The sequence below is a fragment of the Schistocerca nitens genome, chromosome 10, assembly GCF_023898315.1.
Source record: "Schistocerca nitens isolate TAMUIC-IGC-003100 chromosome 10, iqSchNite1.1, whole genome shotgun sequence".
Classification (NCBI taxonomy): Eukaryota; Metazoa; Arthropoda; class Insecta; order Orthoptera; family Acrididae; genus Schistocerca; species Schistocerca nitens.
The window spans coordinates 10936832-10953291 of NC_064623.1; the positions used below are offsets into that span (position 1 = coordinate 10936832).

Genomic DNA, 16460 nt, shown 5'->3' on the forward strand with positions numbered 1-16460 from the left:
TCTCGTTAACACAGAAAAATTATGAATGTTTCTTATTATTCTCAGTTTAAATAAACTATATAACTCGCAACCTTCGCGCATTTTTGTTTACTTCAAGAGATCGTGTTTTGGCCATGCAGACATCATCAGCACCTAAAAATGCAGCGACACAGAGGATGTGTAATCATGAACTGTGAGCTTACAACTATGAGCCCTCTGGTGACACTACTTTTTTGGGAACTGATGGTGATCGCAAAGCTCAAACCAGTTACCCATTCGAATAAAGTAAAATGTTAGCAACATTGCTAATTTTATAGCTTATTTATACTTAAAAGCCACGAGTCCTCTCCAAAAAATTACATAAGTTACATGAATAATACCTTCATGGGGAAAGTCTGGTATACTAAAATTACAGAGAAAGGCATAGTAAACATTTCTTGCTATATGTGGGTATATATGAATGTGTTATCTAATGAATCCCACGTAGTATATTATCATAATGCGAACACTAAATAGGATACCAACATTAAATACATTTTGATAAGTTAACCATCTGGAAAACATATCCCTGTCCTAGACTGTATTGTCCAAGAGAATAGCTGAACATTCCAACTGCACTGGGCACTTTTTACATCCTTTTATAATAAAAATTTCTTTATTTACAGTACATCTCAGATGATTTTAGGCATGAAATCACAATAGATTCTTATAGTAAATAACTGAAACATATCAGATCACAACAGCACAAACGTAAAGTTAGTTACAATAAATTAAAGTACACAAATTCTCTTAAGAACCTGTAGCATACACTGATTTTAGCATGGACATTAACTACTCATTACGAAGACAAATTTTTCCAATATATTTTCTGCCTAATACTTCTAGTATTCCTTTATTTTAGTTGTCAGATGGATGACAAACGATATATCAAGACCAAAAGAACTTCAGTATAATTTGTATTAATGGCTTACATAAAAAATATAGGAATCATGTTTTCAGTACATTCTTTTCTCATTTTACTATCATTATTTATTTGTTGTTGATATGAATACTATAATTGTGTTCTCAATGACGATCTTTTTAAATATATTTTATCGGTAAATAATCCAAAATGAATTTTTTATGTTGCATACATCATTTATTTACAAACATTACATAATTTAATTAATTATTTAAATTGACACCAACTTTGAATGACAGAAGTCACTCTGTCCTATGTATTACAACACTCACTCTCAGCACTTTTAGGTAACTATTGAATTCCATTTTCCTCTCATTCATAAGGTGTGTGTGTGTGTGTGTGTGTGTGTGTGTGTGTGTGTGTGTGTGTGAGAGAGAGAGAGAGAGAGAGAGAGAGAGAGAGAGAGAGAGAGAGAGAGAGAGAGAGAGAGAGAATTAGGATGAGGAAACTGACTCTTGAATTTGTAAATATTTGTGTGGAATTAATCCTATTGTTCTGTGAGTAAATTTGATTTGTGATATGACTTTACTTAGCAAGTTGTGGTTACTTGAAAAATGAATATTAGTATAACTAGAGCAGTGTAAAACAAACCAGGTCTAACTGAACATACTGCAAATGAATTACTCCAGTTAGTGTGACAGAAGCAGCAATGACAAATGTAGCAAATTATGAATGGCTACATGACAGTCCTCATTGAATCCATGTACATTGATTTCTGCAACACTATACACTTCTGAAATACTACCAGAAAATATAATCTCAAATAAAATCAAAGTGAAACCATTATCCAATTCCATTCACTTAAGAAATTACTAGAAACTAAGACTCCTGAGATAAAGCAATTACTAAACGAGTAGCAGTAGCCTGTACAGCATGTCAGGTTTGTTAGTCTCCAACCTGAAAAAAGAGAATTACATTTGTCGATATATGTGATTTCTAAAGTCATTACTTGCCACTTTTCTGGGGCTTTTAAGTCCACACAGTTTATCATGTTTGGTATGTAGACATCCTACATATGGTTTCACTTACCAATATACTACTCAAAAATATTTGTTTCAATTTGAGAAAAAATTGTATTCCTATTCATCATCAGCATGCTGCATCAAAATCTCTGATACATCTTACATTAAATCGAGATAATTTGGTTCAATAATTTTATCACATAATGGTATTTGATCACCTAGTGGAACTTTTTGTTCGATTTCCCTGTGAAAAGTCTTTACAGCTCGTCAAACATTGACGTATTTAGTACTCTTTTTGGTTTGTTTGGTTCTCAAACCATCCAATATAATATTCACAAATTTCACTTCCGTATTTTAATTACATTGCACAAATAAAATTGAGATTGAAATTTTTGTACTATTTGTGCTCTATTAATGATCAGATAACACAATCACCAAATATAGACCCATACATATGCTGCATCATCACACCTTATTTACAATCACTGTTTCACATTTCAATTACAAGATCACCAGTTTCAGTCTATATGATGATCTTTCGTCTCCACAAAGTTGTATGATACATTCGCAGCATGACATTGATCACAATTAATTTTCATTCTACTGTAATTGGTAACCCTGTGAAGACTGAAGATCTCAAGATAATCATGTCTGCTAAAACTTGTAAATCATGTGTACATCTGCAGTTATTAGTAAACGATAGACAATACACTTAAGGTGTACCCCTAATTGAGCTCCTTTAAATGAAAATTAAATACTTTGTCATTGGAATGATCCATTCATACTACAGAGTTTCTCAACATTATAGGTATAAGCATATGTATGTCCTGTAGTATAACTCTTTATTTCTTACATTAGCCACTTTAATGTCAAAGGTCCTGCTTGTTTTTCAGCCTCTCTTTCATGTCATACGGCAAGTCAAAATTTCCAAATTTCTTATTTCACACGTTAATACAATGTTAAGAGGTCATTTATGCTCTTATTCATGGCTCAGACGCATCAAACTAGAAACCTATAAACTAAATTTTGAAATTGAGATTCATTCATTTCTGTCTCAATGGAGAGAATTACATTAACATCCTAAAATTTATGTGATCTGCTACACTGCTATTGTGTAACAGTAGTCATTCGATTCATTAGTGCCTGGACATTTATATTCTGCATAGCACGTCAAAGATGTTGGAAAATTTTGTCGAATCATAGATTTGATGCTTGCAAACGGATTCTGCCTCTGATAGACTAGGTAAGTTAATAATAATAAAATTTAGCGTGCAAAGCTGTATGTCTAACTGCTACTGTCATACTTGATGTGCGATGGTAAATTTAAAGCAAAAGAAAGTTACTTGCACATTCGTATATACTAGTGACATAGCAGCACTTTCAACATACAATTAAAGCTCTGAATATTCTGGGAAAGTATACTTCCAGAAAATAGTAAATATGCTCAAGTAAAGCAAACTGTATCAATCTGCAGCTCTTGTAGAGTTTTTCGTGTCCTGATGAGGGGAAACATCTCAGAAGATAATGATTTCGCTGCTTGTGCTTCAGATTGGAAGATTTTATCTTGCCATGTAAGAGAAACAGGAATTTCTTTGATGAAAGATGAACAACTGAAAAAGAGCTTACTTTTTATGATTGCCACTTTCAGTGCTTGGCAAGAGTGTATTTGTTGTTCTTCTTGTGCAGTGTCTATATTTTCTTTTTTTATGATAAAGATGCATGTAAACTGTGTCAGTTGTGCTACGAGACAATTTTTATATTCACAGAGTTCCAACAAATATATCATTTGCTGGATATATGTATCTGGAAGCATTTAAATATATCTTGTTGCAACACCAAGTCATGGATAATATTAAGCATTCATTTGGCTCCAAGAAAAATTAAGAATACAAAATAGTGAAAATGCGATTGAATGAGCAGTTTATGTTATGAATAAAATATTTGTCTGTGATGTCTAGAGGTGCGAAAGATGCGATGTTCTTATTAAGCAATCAGCAACAGATGAGAATCAACAAAACATTTTCTTGATTTGTAATTTGCACAATATCCATGTATTTACCTTCAAGTATAATCAGATTTTGAAAATCACATTCTAGTTTGAAAGTTTTCTATTGCCATATTACACAAAAAATGTTATTCAATAAATAGCTAATAATGGAAAATGCTGTTTGTTTTTGCAGTTATCCATACTTTCTAAAAATAAACCTAATAACAAATAGAAAAACTGTTTTGCAGCTTAAGTTTATATTTGTTATTTTCTTCAGCCATGTAATTTCTGGAGAAAACAAAAAAATTCCTTGTAGTGACACTTTATTTGCTGCATAATAGGAACTCCTGATTAATTTGTGACAGTTATTATTGATATAAGAAATGGTAAGACTGGAAAAAGTAGCAGCATTGCATTATTTTTATGGTATTGAGAGATTTTATATTATATATACCTTCTAAAGTACTATAACGTTTTGTTGTATGGGAATTTTACTCATGCACAGAGAAATATAAACAGGAAACAATCTACAAAAAAAGATTTCAGCGATATTTAGGCAATGTCTAGACACTGTAATTCTAACAATTATAATTTTTCATCAATTGAACAGTTACTAAATGTGATTGCTAATACTTTGCTAATTTTAAATCTTTCAGATTGTTGAAATTACATTTTCTCCTACCAGAGCACTAAAGGCTGTGATGTTGTAACAAATCTAGTACAAATATGTAAAATTATCTTTCAAATGTATTAAATCTTGTTGAATTTCCGATTTTGACATTCATGCTCTAATTCGTGCTGTATGTTTTGTCTGAATCATTCCTGCCGTTAGTGAGTGAGTAAAAGAAAATGTTGATAGTAACTCTCGTTGCAAAGCTGACACAGAGATATTTTTATATCGTGTATACAAGAGGATTATTCTTGGTGTTCAAAATATCTGTTTTAATATAAAAGAAAACAAAAATATAAATTGCTTGTAATCACATTTTTATAACGCACAATGCCAAACGCCTTAACAACAGCAGTTATTGCACAATTTTAATTGATTTTTTTGTGTGTAGTTTGTAAACAACAACCCAAGTCTTCTAAACCCTCATCTGCTGTAAGTTGCCGTGGGAACATTTCTTCATACATTTGTTTACTTCATACTAAGAAACAAACTACTGTGAAAGATGTGTTCAGAAACATACGTTTTGCTATTTCTGTAACTGGTTTTTACAAGTTAAAATACTAATTTCTCCAAAGTCAAGATGTAAATAAAGAACACTGATTATTCACAGTAATAATTATGCTGTTATTTCTGTTTCTCTCATTTTATGTCCTAAACTGTTGTCCCTGACTACATAAAAATTACTTAATCAGTATTTGTCATGTGTATTCAACAATGAAAAAGATCATCATCTTACTGAAATGGGTTGCCAAATATTGAAATGTGTACTGTAGATTAGTTTTACTAGGGAACATGAATGTATAGTAATCGTTTTTTCCAGCAATGTTATCGAACGATAAATGTGAGGCTCTGTTTAGTACAGTACAGACAGTTACAAATGTCTGGTAAACTTAAATATTGATAACCGCATTTGTGTGTTCACTGGAGGTAATGAAAATAGTGAAAATTTACAACTTCGGTGAAGGAAGTGCGTTTTGTCTTCAGAAATAATTATCTTTCTGTATTATTGCATGAGATGTGTGCCTTGAACACTATTTATTACTTATAACATTACTTTTAGTGCTATAGAATTTATGCCAGTTTGTGCCAAATTTTCGGAAGCCAACCACCAACTCGAGTGCTATACCGTTTTTGTCAGCCTAGGCATATTAGGCTGCTTGTCTTTGAATGACGTAGGATCATTTCATAAGTACTGCAGCACCCACGATACGAACCAGCAGTTCATTTCGCGTATTCATATTTCCCAATAGACTTCTGTCATCTCCGGACCCCTGTAAATAGCTATAAAATGGAATGAGGTAAGAGATATTGGTCGCCTGTGAATAGTGGAAGGAATGTGCAGCCGAAATGAATAAAGCGGTTCTTCCACAGTGGAGAAAGATTGCTTGCATTCCTTGAGTCGAACAGTATATTCTCTCCTTCTTACAATAAAATATTACGAAAAACGAATGAATTACTGGGGCGAAGAGAAGATATACATGGTCTAAAATTTACCTAAATTACCTTAAAAATCACAGGAGGTTCAGTAAGAAATGGCACACAACTAGACAACGCGAAAGAGTTTCAGTATTTGCCTATTCATGACTCTTGAGTTCAACAGCCAATGCCGTCATATCTCGTAATATGGCAGATTTTTCCTTCGCCGCATTACATGTGTGAAACATTAGGAGACAAAAGTAAAGGAAAGCTAAAATTTTATTAATATCTGAGAACGTCAGAAGTTAGCCTGAAAAGAGCACTAACTGCAAGGTGTACAACTTGGCTTCCGCTGTTTTCCCCAACATTTGAGGCTTTAATGAAACAAATTCGTTAAAGATGTATCATTTGAAGTATTTCCCATCGCTGGCCACTACTTTCTCCCATCATTCGGGCATTGTACGAATCCCGCGTCGAAAAATTGTTCATCTTTTGAAGCGATACACGAATCGATCGTGACTTCTTCATGAGATCGGAAGTGTTGGTTAGCCAGGCCACGCGCGATTGATCTAAACAGGTGATAGAGGGAGCAATGTCTGGAGAATACGGCGGCTGGGGTAGGACTTCCCATTTTAACGTTTCCAAGTACGTTTTGACCTCTTTTACAACGTGGGGTCGAGCGTTGTCGTGCTACAAAATCGCTTTATCGTGCCTCTCGCTGTATTGCAGCCGTTTGTCTTTTAATGCTCTGCTCAGACGTATTAATTGCGTTCGATAACAAGCACCTGTCATTGTTTCACTTGGTTTTAACACCTCATAGTACACGACGCCGAGCTGGTCCCACCAAATTCAGAGCATGATCTTGGAGCCGTGAATATTCGGTTTGGCCGTCGACGTGGAAGCATGTTCGGCATATTCCCATGATTTTTTGGGTTTATGATTATCTTAATGAACCCATTTTTCGTCCCCGGTCACAATGTTATGCAGAAATCCCTTCCGTTTTTGCCTCTGAAGCAACTGTTCATAAACACACACACGCCGTTCAACGTCTCCTGGTTTCAGCTCACACGGGACAGAAGTTCCTTCTTTCTGGTTAGTGCCCATAGCCTTGAGACGTTTTGAAATGGCTTTCTGTGTCACGCCCACTAATCGTGCCATTTCTTCTTGAGTCTGACGCTAGTCTTCACTCAGCAATGTCTCCAGATTAGATTAGATTAGTACTTGTTCCATAGATAATGAATACGACACTTCGTAATGATGTGGAACGTGTCAGGTTAATAAAAGGTGTCTATACAAGATATTACATTAGACAAAATATTACATGACACTCAATATTTTTAATTTTTTGTGGGGGTTGGGAAATTACCCACTTACTATATCCAAAAATTAATCTAATGAGTAGAAGGAGTCGCCATTAAGAAGTTCTTTTAATTTCCTTTTAAATGCTATATGGCTATCTGTCAGACTTTTGATGCTATTAGGTAAGTGACCAAAGACTCGCTACGGTCGCAGGTTCGAATCCTGCCTCGGGCATGGATGTGTGTGATGTCCTTAGGTTAGTTAGGTTTAACTAGTTCTAAGTTGTAGGGGACTTATGACCACAGCAGTTGAGTCCCATAGTGCTCAGAGCCATTTGAACCATTTTTGAACCAAAGACTTTTGTGGCAGCATAATTTACCCTCTTCTGAGCCAAAGTTAGATTTAACCTTGAGTAGTGAAGATCATCCTTTCTCCTAGTGTTGTAGCCATTTACACTGCTATTACTTTTGAATTCGCTCGGATTGTTAATAACAAATTTCGTAAGACTACAGTGAATATTTCTAGCTCTTTAAGTGTCTGCAGGATGATCTTGGATGAGCTCCAGCAATTATTCTGATTACACGCTTTTGTGCAATGAACACTCTTTTACTCAATGATGAGTTACCCCAGAATATGTTGCCATACGAAAGCAGAGAACATTCTCTCTTCCACCACTATGCCGGTCTACGACGTTAAAATCACCGTTCTTGAAGCGTTGAAACCACTTACGGCACGTTCTTTCACTAATAGCGTCCTTACCATACGTACTTCAGAGCATTCGATGAGACTCAGCCGCTGCTTTCTTCACGCTGAAACAAAACAGTAACACCTCCCGCAAATGACGAGAATTAGGCTCGTAAACTGACGTTTTCAATCAAGAACAACTTTATGACGCAGACGGAAATCGACAAATGTTTGAATGAGGTTGTATTGACCGAGGTCCAAGCTAACTGCCTGACGGCTGCGATCTGTTTCTTTCGGCCGCTACTTACCGTGGTCGCCACCTATCGACAAATGGCGGAAGCAAAGTTGTACACCTTGTAATAAAATTGTCATTGCGAAGCTAGTGCGTCATACGCTGCCTGGCAATAGTGAGGGAAACACCCAGAAGGGGTGGAGGAAACGAAATGAAACTTCATGTGTTGAGAAGATGTTTGCCGTTACTTTAGCGAGTCAAGTTTACGAGCAGCTTGGCAGTTCATAGTGGCCACTTATGAGGATGACGTCACACTGTCTCTGGCATGGATGTATACAGTGATTGATGTCAGAGATGGTCCCACACCGTTCCAGCTGGGACAGATCGAGTACCTTAACATCACTCAGACAGTTCGTAGGCATACGTGTCAGGTGTGAACGAGCGCAGGCCAACTGAAAATGTCGCCACGTTACTACCGCACTAAAGGTAACACGCGATGACGTAGGATGTCTATGACGTACCGTTGCCCCATTAAAGTTTCTCACTCACTATTAGCTGTGACCTTAAGTCGTACGCAGTGGCTCCCTTAGGATCCAAATTGGACAGACTGGTCATACCACGTGACATACAGGTGTTATGAATGTCAGTGGCCACCTTTGGCGTGTTGCGAGTTACTATAACATACTCTGGAGTTTCTTTGTTTGGTATTGTGCATGCGCCGCTGCAGATACACAGCCCGCTGCCACCAACCTAAATTCAACATTAGTTGAGATCTAGTAAAAGACGAACCTTCGAAGTTGTGAGACCTTGTTATTTAACTGATTTTACAAAAATATTTTTTGAGGTGTCACTGTGAGCCTGGAGTACACACTGTAACTGTTCTGCCGCTGAGTCTGAAGTTCATTTAGGTGAAACTGAGGGAACGGCGTTTTACTAACAGAAGATGCTATACGGGAAGTATTTTTAGTAGAACTCAATTGTCTCAATTGTCAAAGTGACGTAAATAAGATTAGTGATGAAAGTGATTCTGAAGGTGGTGATCGTGGAGCAGTTATGGACAATGGTGGAATTGGTCAGTTTACGGAATCTTCAGGCGGCGATGAAGAAAATACAGCCCTCCATGGCAAGAATGGTCATTGCTGGAACATTTCTGTCCACAGTAATTCAGCCCTACCAGCTGCCGACAACATTGTCAACATTGCAGTCCATATTCCAAGAGCAAGGAAATAACTAACGAATGTGTTTATCAATAATTGGAAACACGTTAAAAAATACAGGGTGAATAAAAAAGAATTATCCGATTAAAGAAAATCATAACTATTACGTTGTTTGAGATCGTGAACACCGTACTGTTGGAAAGAGGAAACTCCAGTTTCACATGTTTCCCGCTAGGTAGCAACACTGTGCGTCCACTTCAGTTCTAGTTAAAATGGTGTCCGGACAACGGAAAGCGTTTTGATTTCTACTTTTTGCGCAGTGCGGGTCAGTAACAACTGATCAACACGATTTTCGTACTAGGTATGGTGTGAATCTTCCTACAGCACAAAGGATTAGACAATAGTATGAACAATTCCGAGAAGCAGGCTCTTTCCGAAGAGGCAAATCGCCGCGCCCTCCGTGAGTGACACAGACGTCGAACGAATCCGCCATATTATTGATTGGCGACTCCATGTTGTCTTGTGCACAACGACCAGATAACAGGTATACTTGAAAAAAGAGACAGCATTGGTCGTATTTTTTTTATACTATTGCAAAATCGATTTTCTGTCACTGAGTGACCATCTTCAGTGCTATATTGTATAACTTAAATTGGGATGCACTGTTGTCACTATGTGGTGTCACAGCCAGACACCACACTTGCTAGGTGGTAGCTTAAATCGGCCGCGGTCCTGTAGTACATGTCGGACCCGCGTGTCGCCACTGTGTGATCGCAAACCTAGCGCCACCACAAGGCAGGTCTCGAGAGACTGACGAGACCTCGCCCCAGTTGTACGGACGACATTGCTTGCGACTAGACATACGAAGCCTTCCTCTCATTTGCCGAGAGACAGATAGAATAGCCTTCAGCTTAGTCCATAGCTACGACCTAGCAAGGCGCCATTATACTTACAGTGATTGTAATTAAAGTCTCCTTTGTGTGATGTACCACAACACCAGATTAAAGTTAAGTATATTATTCCAGCTACGTACTTTTCTTCACCTCATTAATTACGTATCCTGTTCCAGTACTTCACGCCCGTCTGCGTTAGTTTAGCGTGCACCTAGCCACTTCGATCTACAAGGGGTTGGCCCAGCTGCCGACACATCACACTATGCTTACGGCGATCACATAGACTGAGTCTATGTGATCGCCGTAAGCATAGTGACAACAGTGCATCCCAATTTAAGTTATACAATATAGCACTGAAGATGGTCACTCAGTGACAGAAAATCGATTTTGCAATAGTATAAAAAAAAATACGACCAATGCTGTCTCTTTTTTCAAGAATCCGCCATAGTTTCACAAGGAGCCCGCAGAAATCCGTTCGCCGATAGCTCAACATGCACCCCGATGTCAGCCTGGCGCGTGTTGCGTCGACGTTTACAGATGGAACCATACAAAATTCAGTTACTGCAAACTATCCGTGAAGGTGGCAAACAACAACTTGCGGAGTTCTGTAATTTCGTTCTTGGAATGATGGAGGACGACAGTTTTCTTCCAGTCTTAGTGTTTAGTAACTAGGCAACATCCCATTTAAATGGAAAAGTGAACCGTCATAACGTGAAAACATGGGGTACGGACAACCACATGAAGTTATACAACATGAGAGGGACTCTCCAAGATTTAATGTGTTTTGTGCAGTTTCATGGGAACAGGTACACGGTCCATTTTTCTGTGCGAAAACACGGTTACAGGTAGCACATATCTCGATATGCTTCACAACTTACTTTTCCCACAGTTGGACACTGATCCGAACGACTTCATTTACTAAAAGGATGGGGCACCGCCACACTGGCACCTGGAAGTGCAGGAAATTTTAAATCAAAGAATTACTGAACGATGGATCGGTCGCACTGGACCAAATAATTCAGCATTACATTACTGGCCTCCCAGGTCACCAGGCCTGACTGTATTTGATAATTTGCTGTGGATATTTACAAAAAAGAACCCTGTTCATGTGCCTCCATTACCAACAACAATTAATGAACTGAGACATCGCATAACAGCAGCTGTGGAAGCTGTAACTCACGAAATGCTCGCTGCATGTGGCCACAATATGAATTGAAAACTGCATTGACTTATGCCATGCATCTCAAGAGTGGCATATTGAACATCTATGAAAAGGTATTAAAAGAAAATTTTTTGAGCTTGCCATTCATCAAAAAAAAAAAAAAATCGTTGTATATGTTTATTAGTTTCAGAAATATAGACAGGCCAAATCGGATGATTTTTTTATATACTCTGTATTTACTGCCTACAGGAAAATTAAAGAGACCTTTGCAGAAAAGAGAACCACTAGTATGAATATCAAGAGCTCAGATGGAAACCCAGTTCTAAGCAAAAAAGGGAAAGCAGAAAGGTGGAAGGAGTATATAGAGGGTCTATACAAGGGAGATGATCTTGACGACAATATTATGGAAATGGAAGAGGATGTAGATGAAGATGAAATGGGAGATATGATACTGCGTGAAGAGTTTGACAGAGCACTGAAAGACCTGAGTCGAAACAAGGCCCCGGGAGTAGACAACATTCCATTAGTACTACTGACGGCCTTGGGAGAGCCAGTCCTGACAAAACTACCATCTGGTGAGCAAGATGTATGAGACAGGCGAAATATTCTCAGACTTCAAAAAGAATATCATAATTCCAATCCCAAAGAAAGCAGGTGTTGACAGATGTGAAAATTACCGAACTATCAGTTTAATAAGTCACAGCTGCAAAATACTAACGCGAATTATTTACAGACGAATGGAAAAACTGGTAGAAGCCGACCTCGGGGAAGATCAGTTTGGATTCCGTAGAAATATTGGAAAACGTGAGGCAATACTGACCCTACGAGTTATCTTAGAAGCTACATTAAGAAAAGGCAATCCTAAGTTTCTAGCATTTGTAGACTTAGAGAAAGCTTTTGACAATGCTGACTGGAATACTCTCTTTCAAATTCTAAAGGTGGCAGGAGTAAAATACAGGGAGCGAAAGGCTATTTACAATTTGTACAGGAACCAGATGGCAGTTATAAGGGTCGAGAGACATGAAAGGGGTTGGGAAGCGAGTGAGACAGGGTTGTAGCCTCTCCCCGATATTCAAACTGTATATTGAGCAAGCAGTAAAGGAAACAAATGAAAAATTCGGAGTAGGTATTAAAATCCATGGAGAAGAAATGAAAACTTTGAGGTTCACCGATGACATTGTAATTCTATCAGAGAAATCAAAGGACTTGGAAGAGCAGTTGATCGGAGTGCACAGTGTCTTGAAAGGAGGATATAAGATGAACATCAACAAAAGCAAAACGAGGATAATGGAATGTAGTCGAATTAAGTCGGGTGATGCTGAGGGAATTAGATTAGGAAATGAGACACAAAGTAGTAAATGAGTTTTGCTATTTGGGGAGCAAAATAACTGATGATGGTCGAAGTAGAGAGGATATCAAATGTAGACTGGCAATGGCAGGGAAAGCGTTTCTGAAGAAGAGAAATTTGTTAACATCGAGTATAGATTTAAGTGTCAGGAAGTCGTTTCTGAAAGTATTTGTATGGAGTGTAACCATGTATGGAAGTGAACATGGACGATAATTAGTTTGGACAAGAAGAGAATAGAAGGGTAGATCACATAACTAATGAGGAGGTATTAAAAAGAACTGGGGAGGGGTTTGTGACAACTTGACGTGATGACTGGGTGTTGTGTGATGTCCTTAGGTTAGTTAGGTTTAAGTAGTTTTAAGTTCTAGGGGACTGATGATCATAGATGTTCCATAGTGCTCAGAGCCATTTGAACCATTTGACAACTTCACAAGAAGAAGGGACCGGTTGGTAGGACTTGTTCTGAGGCATCAGGGGATCACAAATTTAGCATTGGAGGGCAGCGTGGAGGGTAAAAATCGTAGAGGGAGACCAAGAGATGAATACACTTAGATTCAGAAGGATGTAGGTTGCAGTAAGTGCTGGGAGATGAAGAAGCTTGCACAGGGTAGGGTAGTATGGAGAGCTGCATCAAACCAGTCTCAGGACTGAAGACCACACAACCTGTATTTATGTAATAAGTGCATTTCGTTAAATGAATGGCATCTTCATCTAATTAAACTGCAAATAAAGTCTTATGATCTGGATCACTTTCACGTTTCTTCATTGGAAAGTTGCCATGTCAGTTTTAACTCGGTCTCAAATTTTGAATATACTGAATGAAAAAGTACATGTGAGAGATCCAATAAAATGAGTTTGTACATAAGAGCACAATTTCATGACGAAAATATTCTATTTTCTGGCAGTTTCTCCAGAAAATGATTGAGGGTAACTGTGAACCTGGTGTGCACTTTGTGTGACAATTTCAGGTGTGTACACTACTAGAGTTAAGGCCTTTAGTGCGCACCTTTTCACTGATTTACTTATTTTCCAAGGGCCCTGCGCAGAGCCGAGCGTTTGCTATGTGAGGCGGGCGAGGCGACTAGTGTGACGTCACGAGTTCATCGAGGAGCCCGTGTGTCTCGTGCGCCCCACTCCCCACACAGCGACGCTAGCAGCAACGCCACTCTGGCTCTGCGAAACGTTGGCATAGTGGCACATCTCACCGTGCCGCCGCCACACTCAGCGACGGAGGTAGAGCAGCGATTAGTCTCTGACCACAGAATTTGTCAACAGTCCAGGATTCCCGATCACTCAACGACGTTTGCTGAAAATACGTGGAGACTATACAATGGATGTGGACGAGGCGGTGGGTACTGCAATTCAGTTGTGGTGGGAAGGAGATTCACGACAAGCTAAGCCGCCAAGGAGCCTGTGCAGCTCCCATCTCCCGTAATGATCAGCATCTCTATCACCTTGTCTGCGATTTTCACTGGATTACGACCGACGAATTGCGTGCACAACCGAATGTGGGCTGCAGTGGCTTAGGCTTCAGTCACAGCCGCACCGACAACCTGTATTGGTATCACAGACTACATCTCAACCACACTGTTTATGGTAAGTGTCCGCACTAGTTTTGGTCACGTAAATACTGGGTGATCAAAAAGTCAGTATAAATTTGAAAACTGAATAAATGACGGAATAATGTAGATAGAGGTAAAAATTGACACACATGCTTGGAATGACATGGGGTTTTATTAGAACCAAAAAAAAAAACAGAGTTCACAAAATATCCGACAGATGGCGCTGGACAGCAAAACGTCAGTTACTGCGCATGACAATCGTCACGCTTGGCCTCCCAGGTCCTCAGACCTCAGTCCGTGCGATTATTGGCTTTGGGGTTACCTGAAGTCGCAGGTGTATCGTGATCGACCAACATCTCTAGGGATGCTGAAAGACAACATCCGACGCCAATGCCTCACCATAACTCCGGACATGCTTTACAGTGCTGTTCACAACATTATTCCTCGACTACAGCTATTGTTGAGGAATGATGGTGGACATATTGAGCATTTCCTGTAAAGATCATCATCTTTGCTTTGTCTTACTTTGTTATACGAATTATTGCTATTCTGATCAGATAAAGCGCCATCTGTCGGACAGTTTTTGAACTTTTGTATTTTTCTGGTTCTAATAAAACCCCATGTCATTCCAAGCATGTTAGTCAATTTGTTCCTCTCTATCTACATTATTCCGTGATTTATTCAGTTTTCAAATTTATACTGACTTTTTGATCACCTGGTATTACAAGAGTAGCTTGATAAGTCTGGCAAAGGGGCAATAAAACATTATTTCTTTCGTAAACATCTCACCTTACTTCGCCACATAGCCTCCTTTGACGGGTATACACTTGGTCCAGCGATCTTCCAGCTTTTTCAGCGCATTAGACAAATAGGTCCTGCCTAACACTGCAAAATACTCGTTTACTGCAAATATCACTTCTTCGTTCGATGAAAATTTCTTCGCAGCAAACCAAAGTTTGACGTCAGGGAACAGGAAAAAGTTACTTGGGGCTAATTCTGATGAACTGCGTTGATGAGAAACCAGTTCTAAGATCAATTAATGAACATTCGCCATTGTTATCGCTCATGTGTGTGATGGTGCATTAACTCCGTGAAAGAGTACTTTTCTTTGTGCGGGGCCACGCGGGGTAGCCGCGTGGTCTTGGCTGCCTTGCACGGTCCGCGCGGCTCCCCCCGTCCGTGGTTCGAGTCCTCCCTCGGGCATGGGTGTGTGTGTGTGTGTGTGTGTGTGTGTGTGTGTGTGTGTGTGTGTGTCGTCCTTAGCGTAAGTTAGTTAAAGTTAGATTAAGTAGTGTGTAAGCCTAGGGACCGATGACCTCAGCAGCTTCGTCCCACACCCCTTACCACAAATTTGCAAAATTTCTCTGGGCGAACCATGGTCTTTTTTTTTCAGCCAATGCAAGCTTCAGACGACCCATCAATGAAGCGTAGTATGGTCCAATAATGGTTCTGCCTGTTTTCTATGAGGATTTTTCCTCGGGAAACCAACAAAACAGTGTCCATGAACTTAGCAGCTGACAAAATTGCCTTTGCCTTCTTCTGTACACTTTCAATAGCCTTTTTCCATTTTTTTTTTACTCCGGTGTGTAATGATGAATCCAGGTTTCATCGACAGTCACAAATCGGTGCACAAAGTGTTGCAGATTGCAATCAAACATCGCCAGACATTGTTTTGACGTGTTGTCCCACACGCGGTTTTGGTCGACTGAGCGAAATCGCGGCACCGACCTCTTACACAGCTTCTGCGTAGCCAGTCCTTCGTGCAGGATATTATGCACTTGTTAAGCTGGAATGCCTGCAATCTGAACAATTTCACGATTTTTTTTCGGTGGTCTTGCGCTACCATAGCACGAATTTCGTCAATGGTTCCTTTTGTGGTGATCTTAATTGGACGGCAAGAGCGCGCTTTGTCTTCGGTGCTTGTCCGACCACGTTTAAATTCATTAATCTATAAATAAATGGTCTTCAGTGATGGTTCAGAGTCCAAGTTAACCTCATCCAACTCCGGTTTGATTTGTGCGGCAGTCCAAACCTTGAAATTAAAATGTTTAATAACAGCACGAATCGCGGTTTTTCCATTGTTAGTTCCAGTCGACACATTGACCAATTCAAGCGGCTGTCAACAATGAACTGTAGACTGTTCCTTGT

At 39.0% G+C, this 16460-nt stretch overlaps 1 protein-coding gene across 1 annotated transcript in view; it reads right to left on the reverse strand.

Moving 5' to 3' along the window:
* Positions 1–1142: 1142 nt before the first annotated feature.
* The window catches only part of LOC126210566 (GILT-like protein 1), a 70493-nt gene continuing 55175 nt past the window's right edge, over positions 1143–16460 (reverse strand). Inside the window, exon 7 of the transcript XR_007540704.1 lies at positions 1143–1837. The gene's annotated coding sequence lies outside the window, so the exon portion shown is untranslated. The remainder of the gene's footprint in view (positions 1838–16460) is intronic.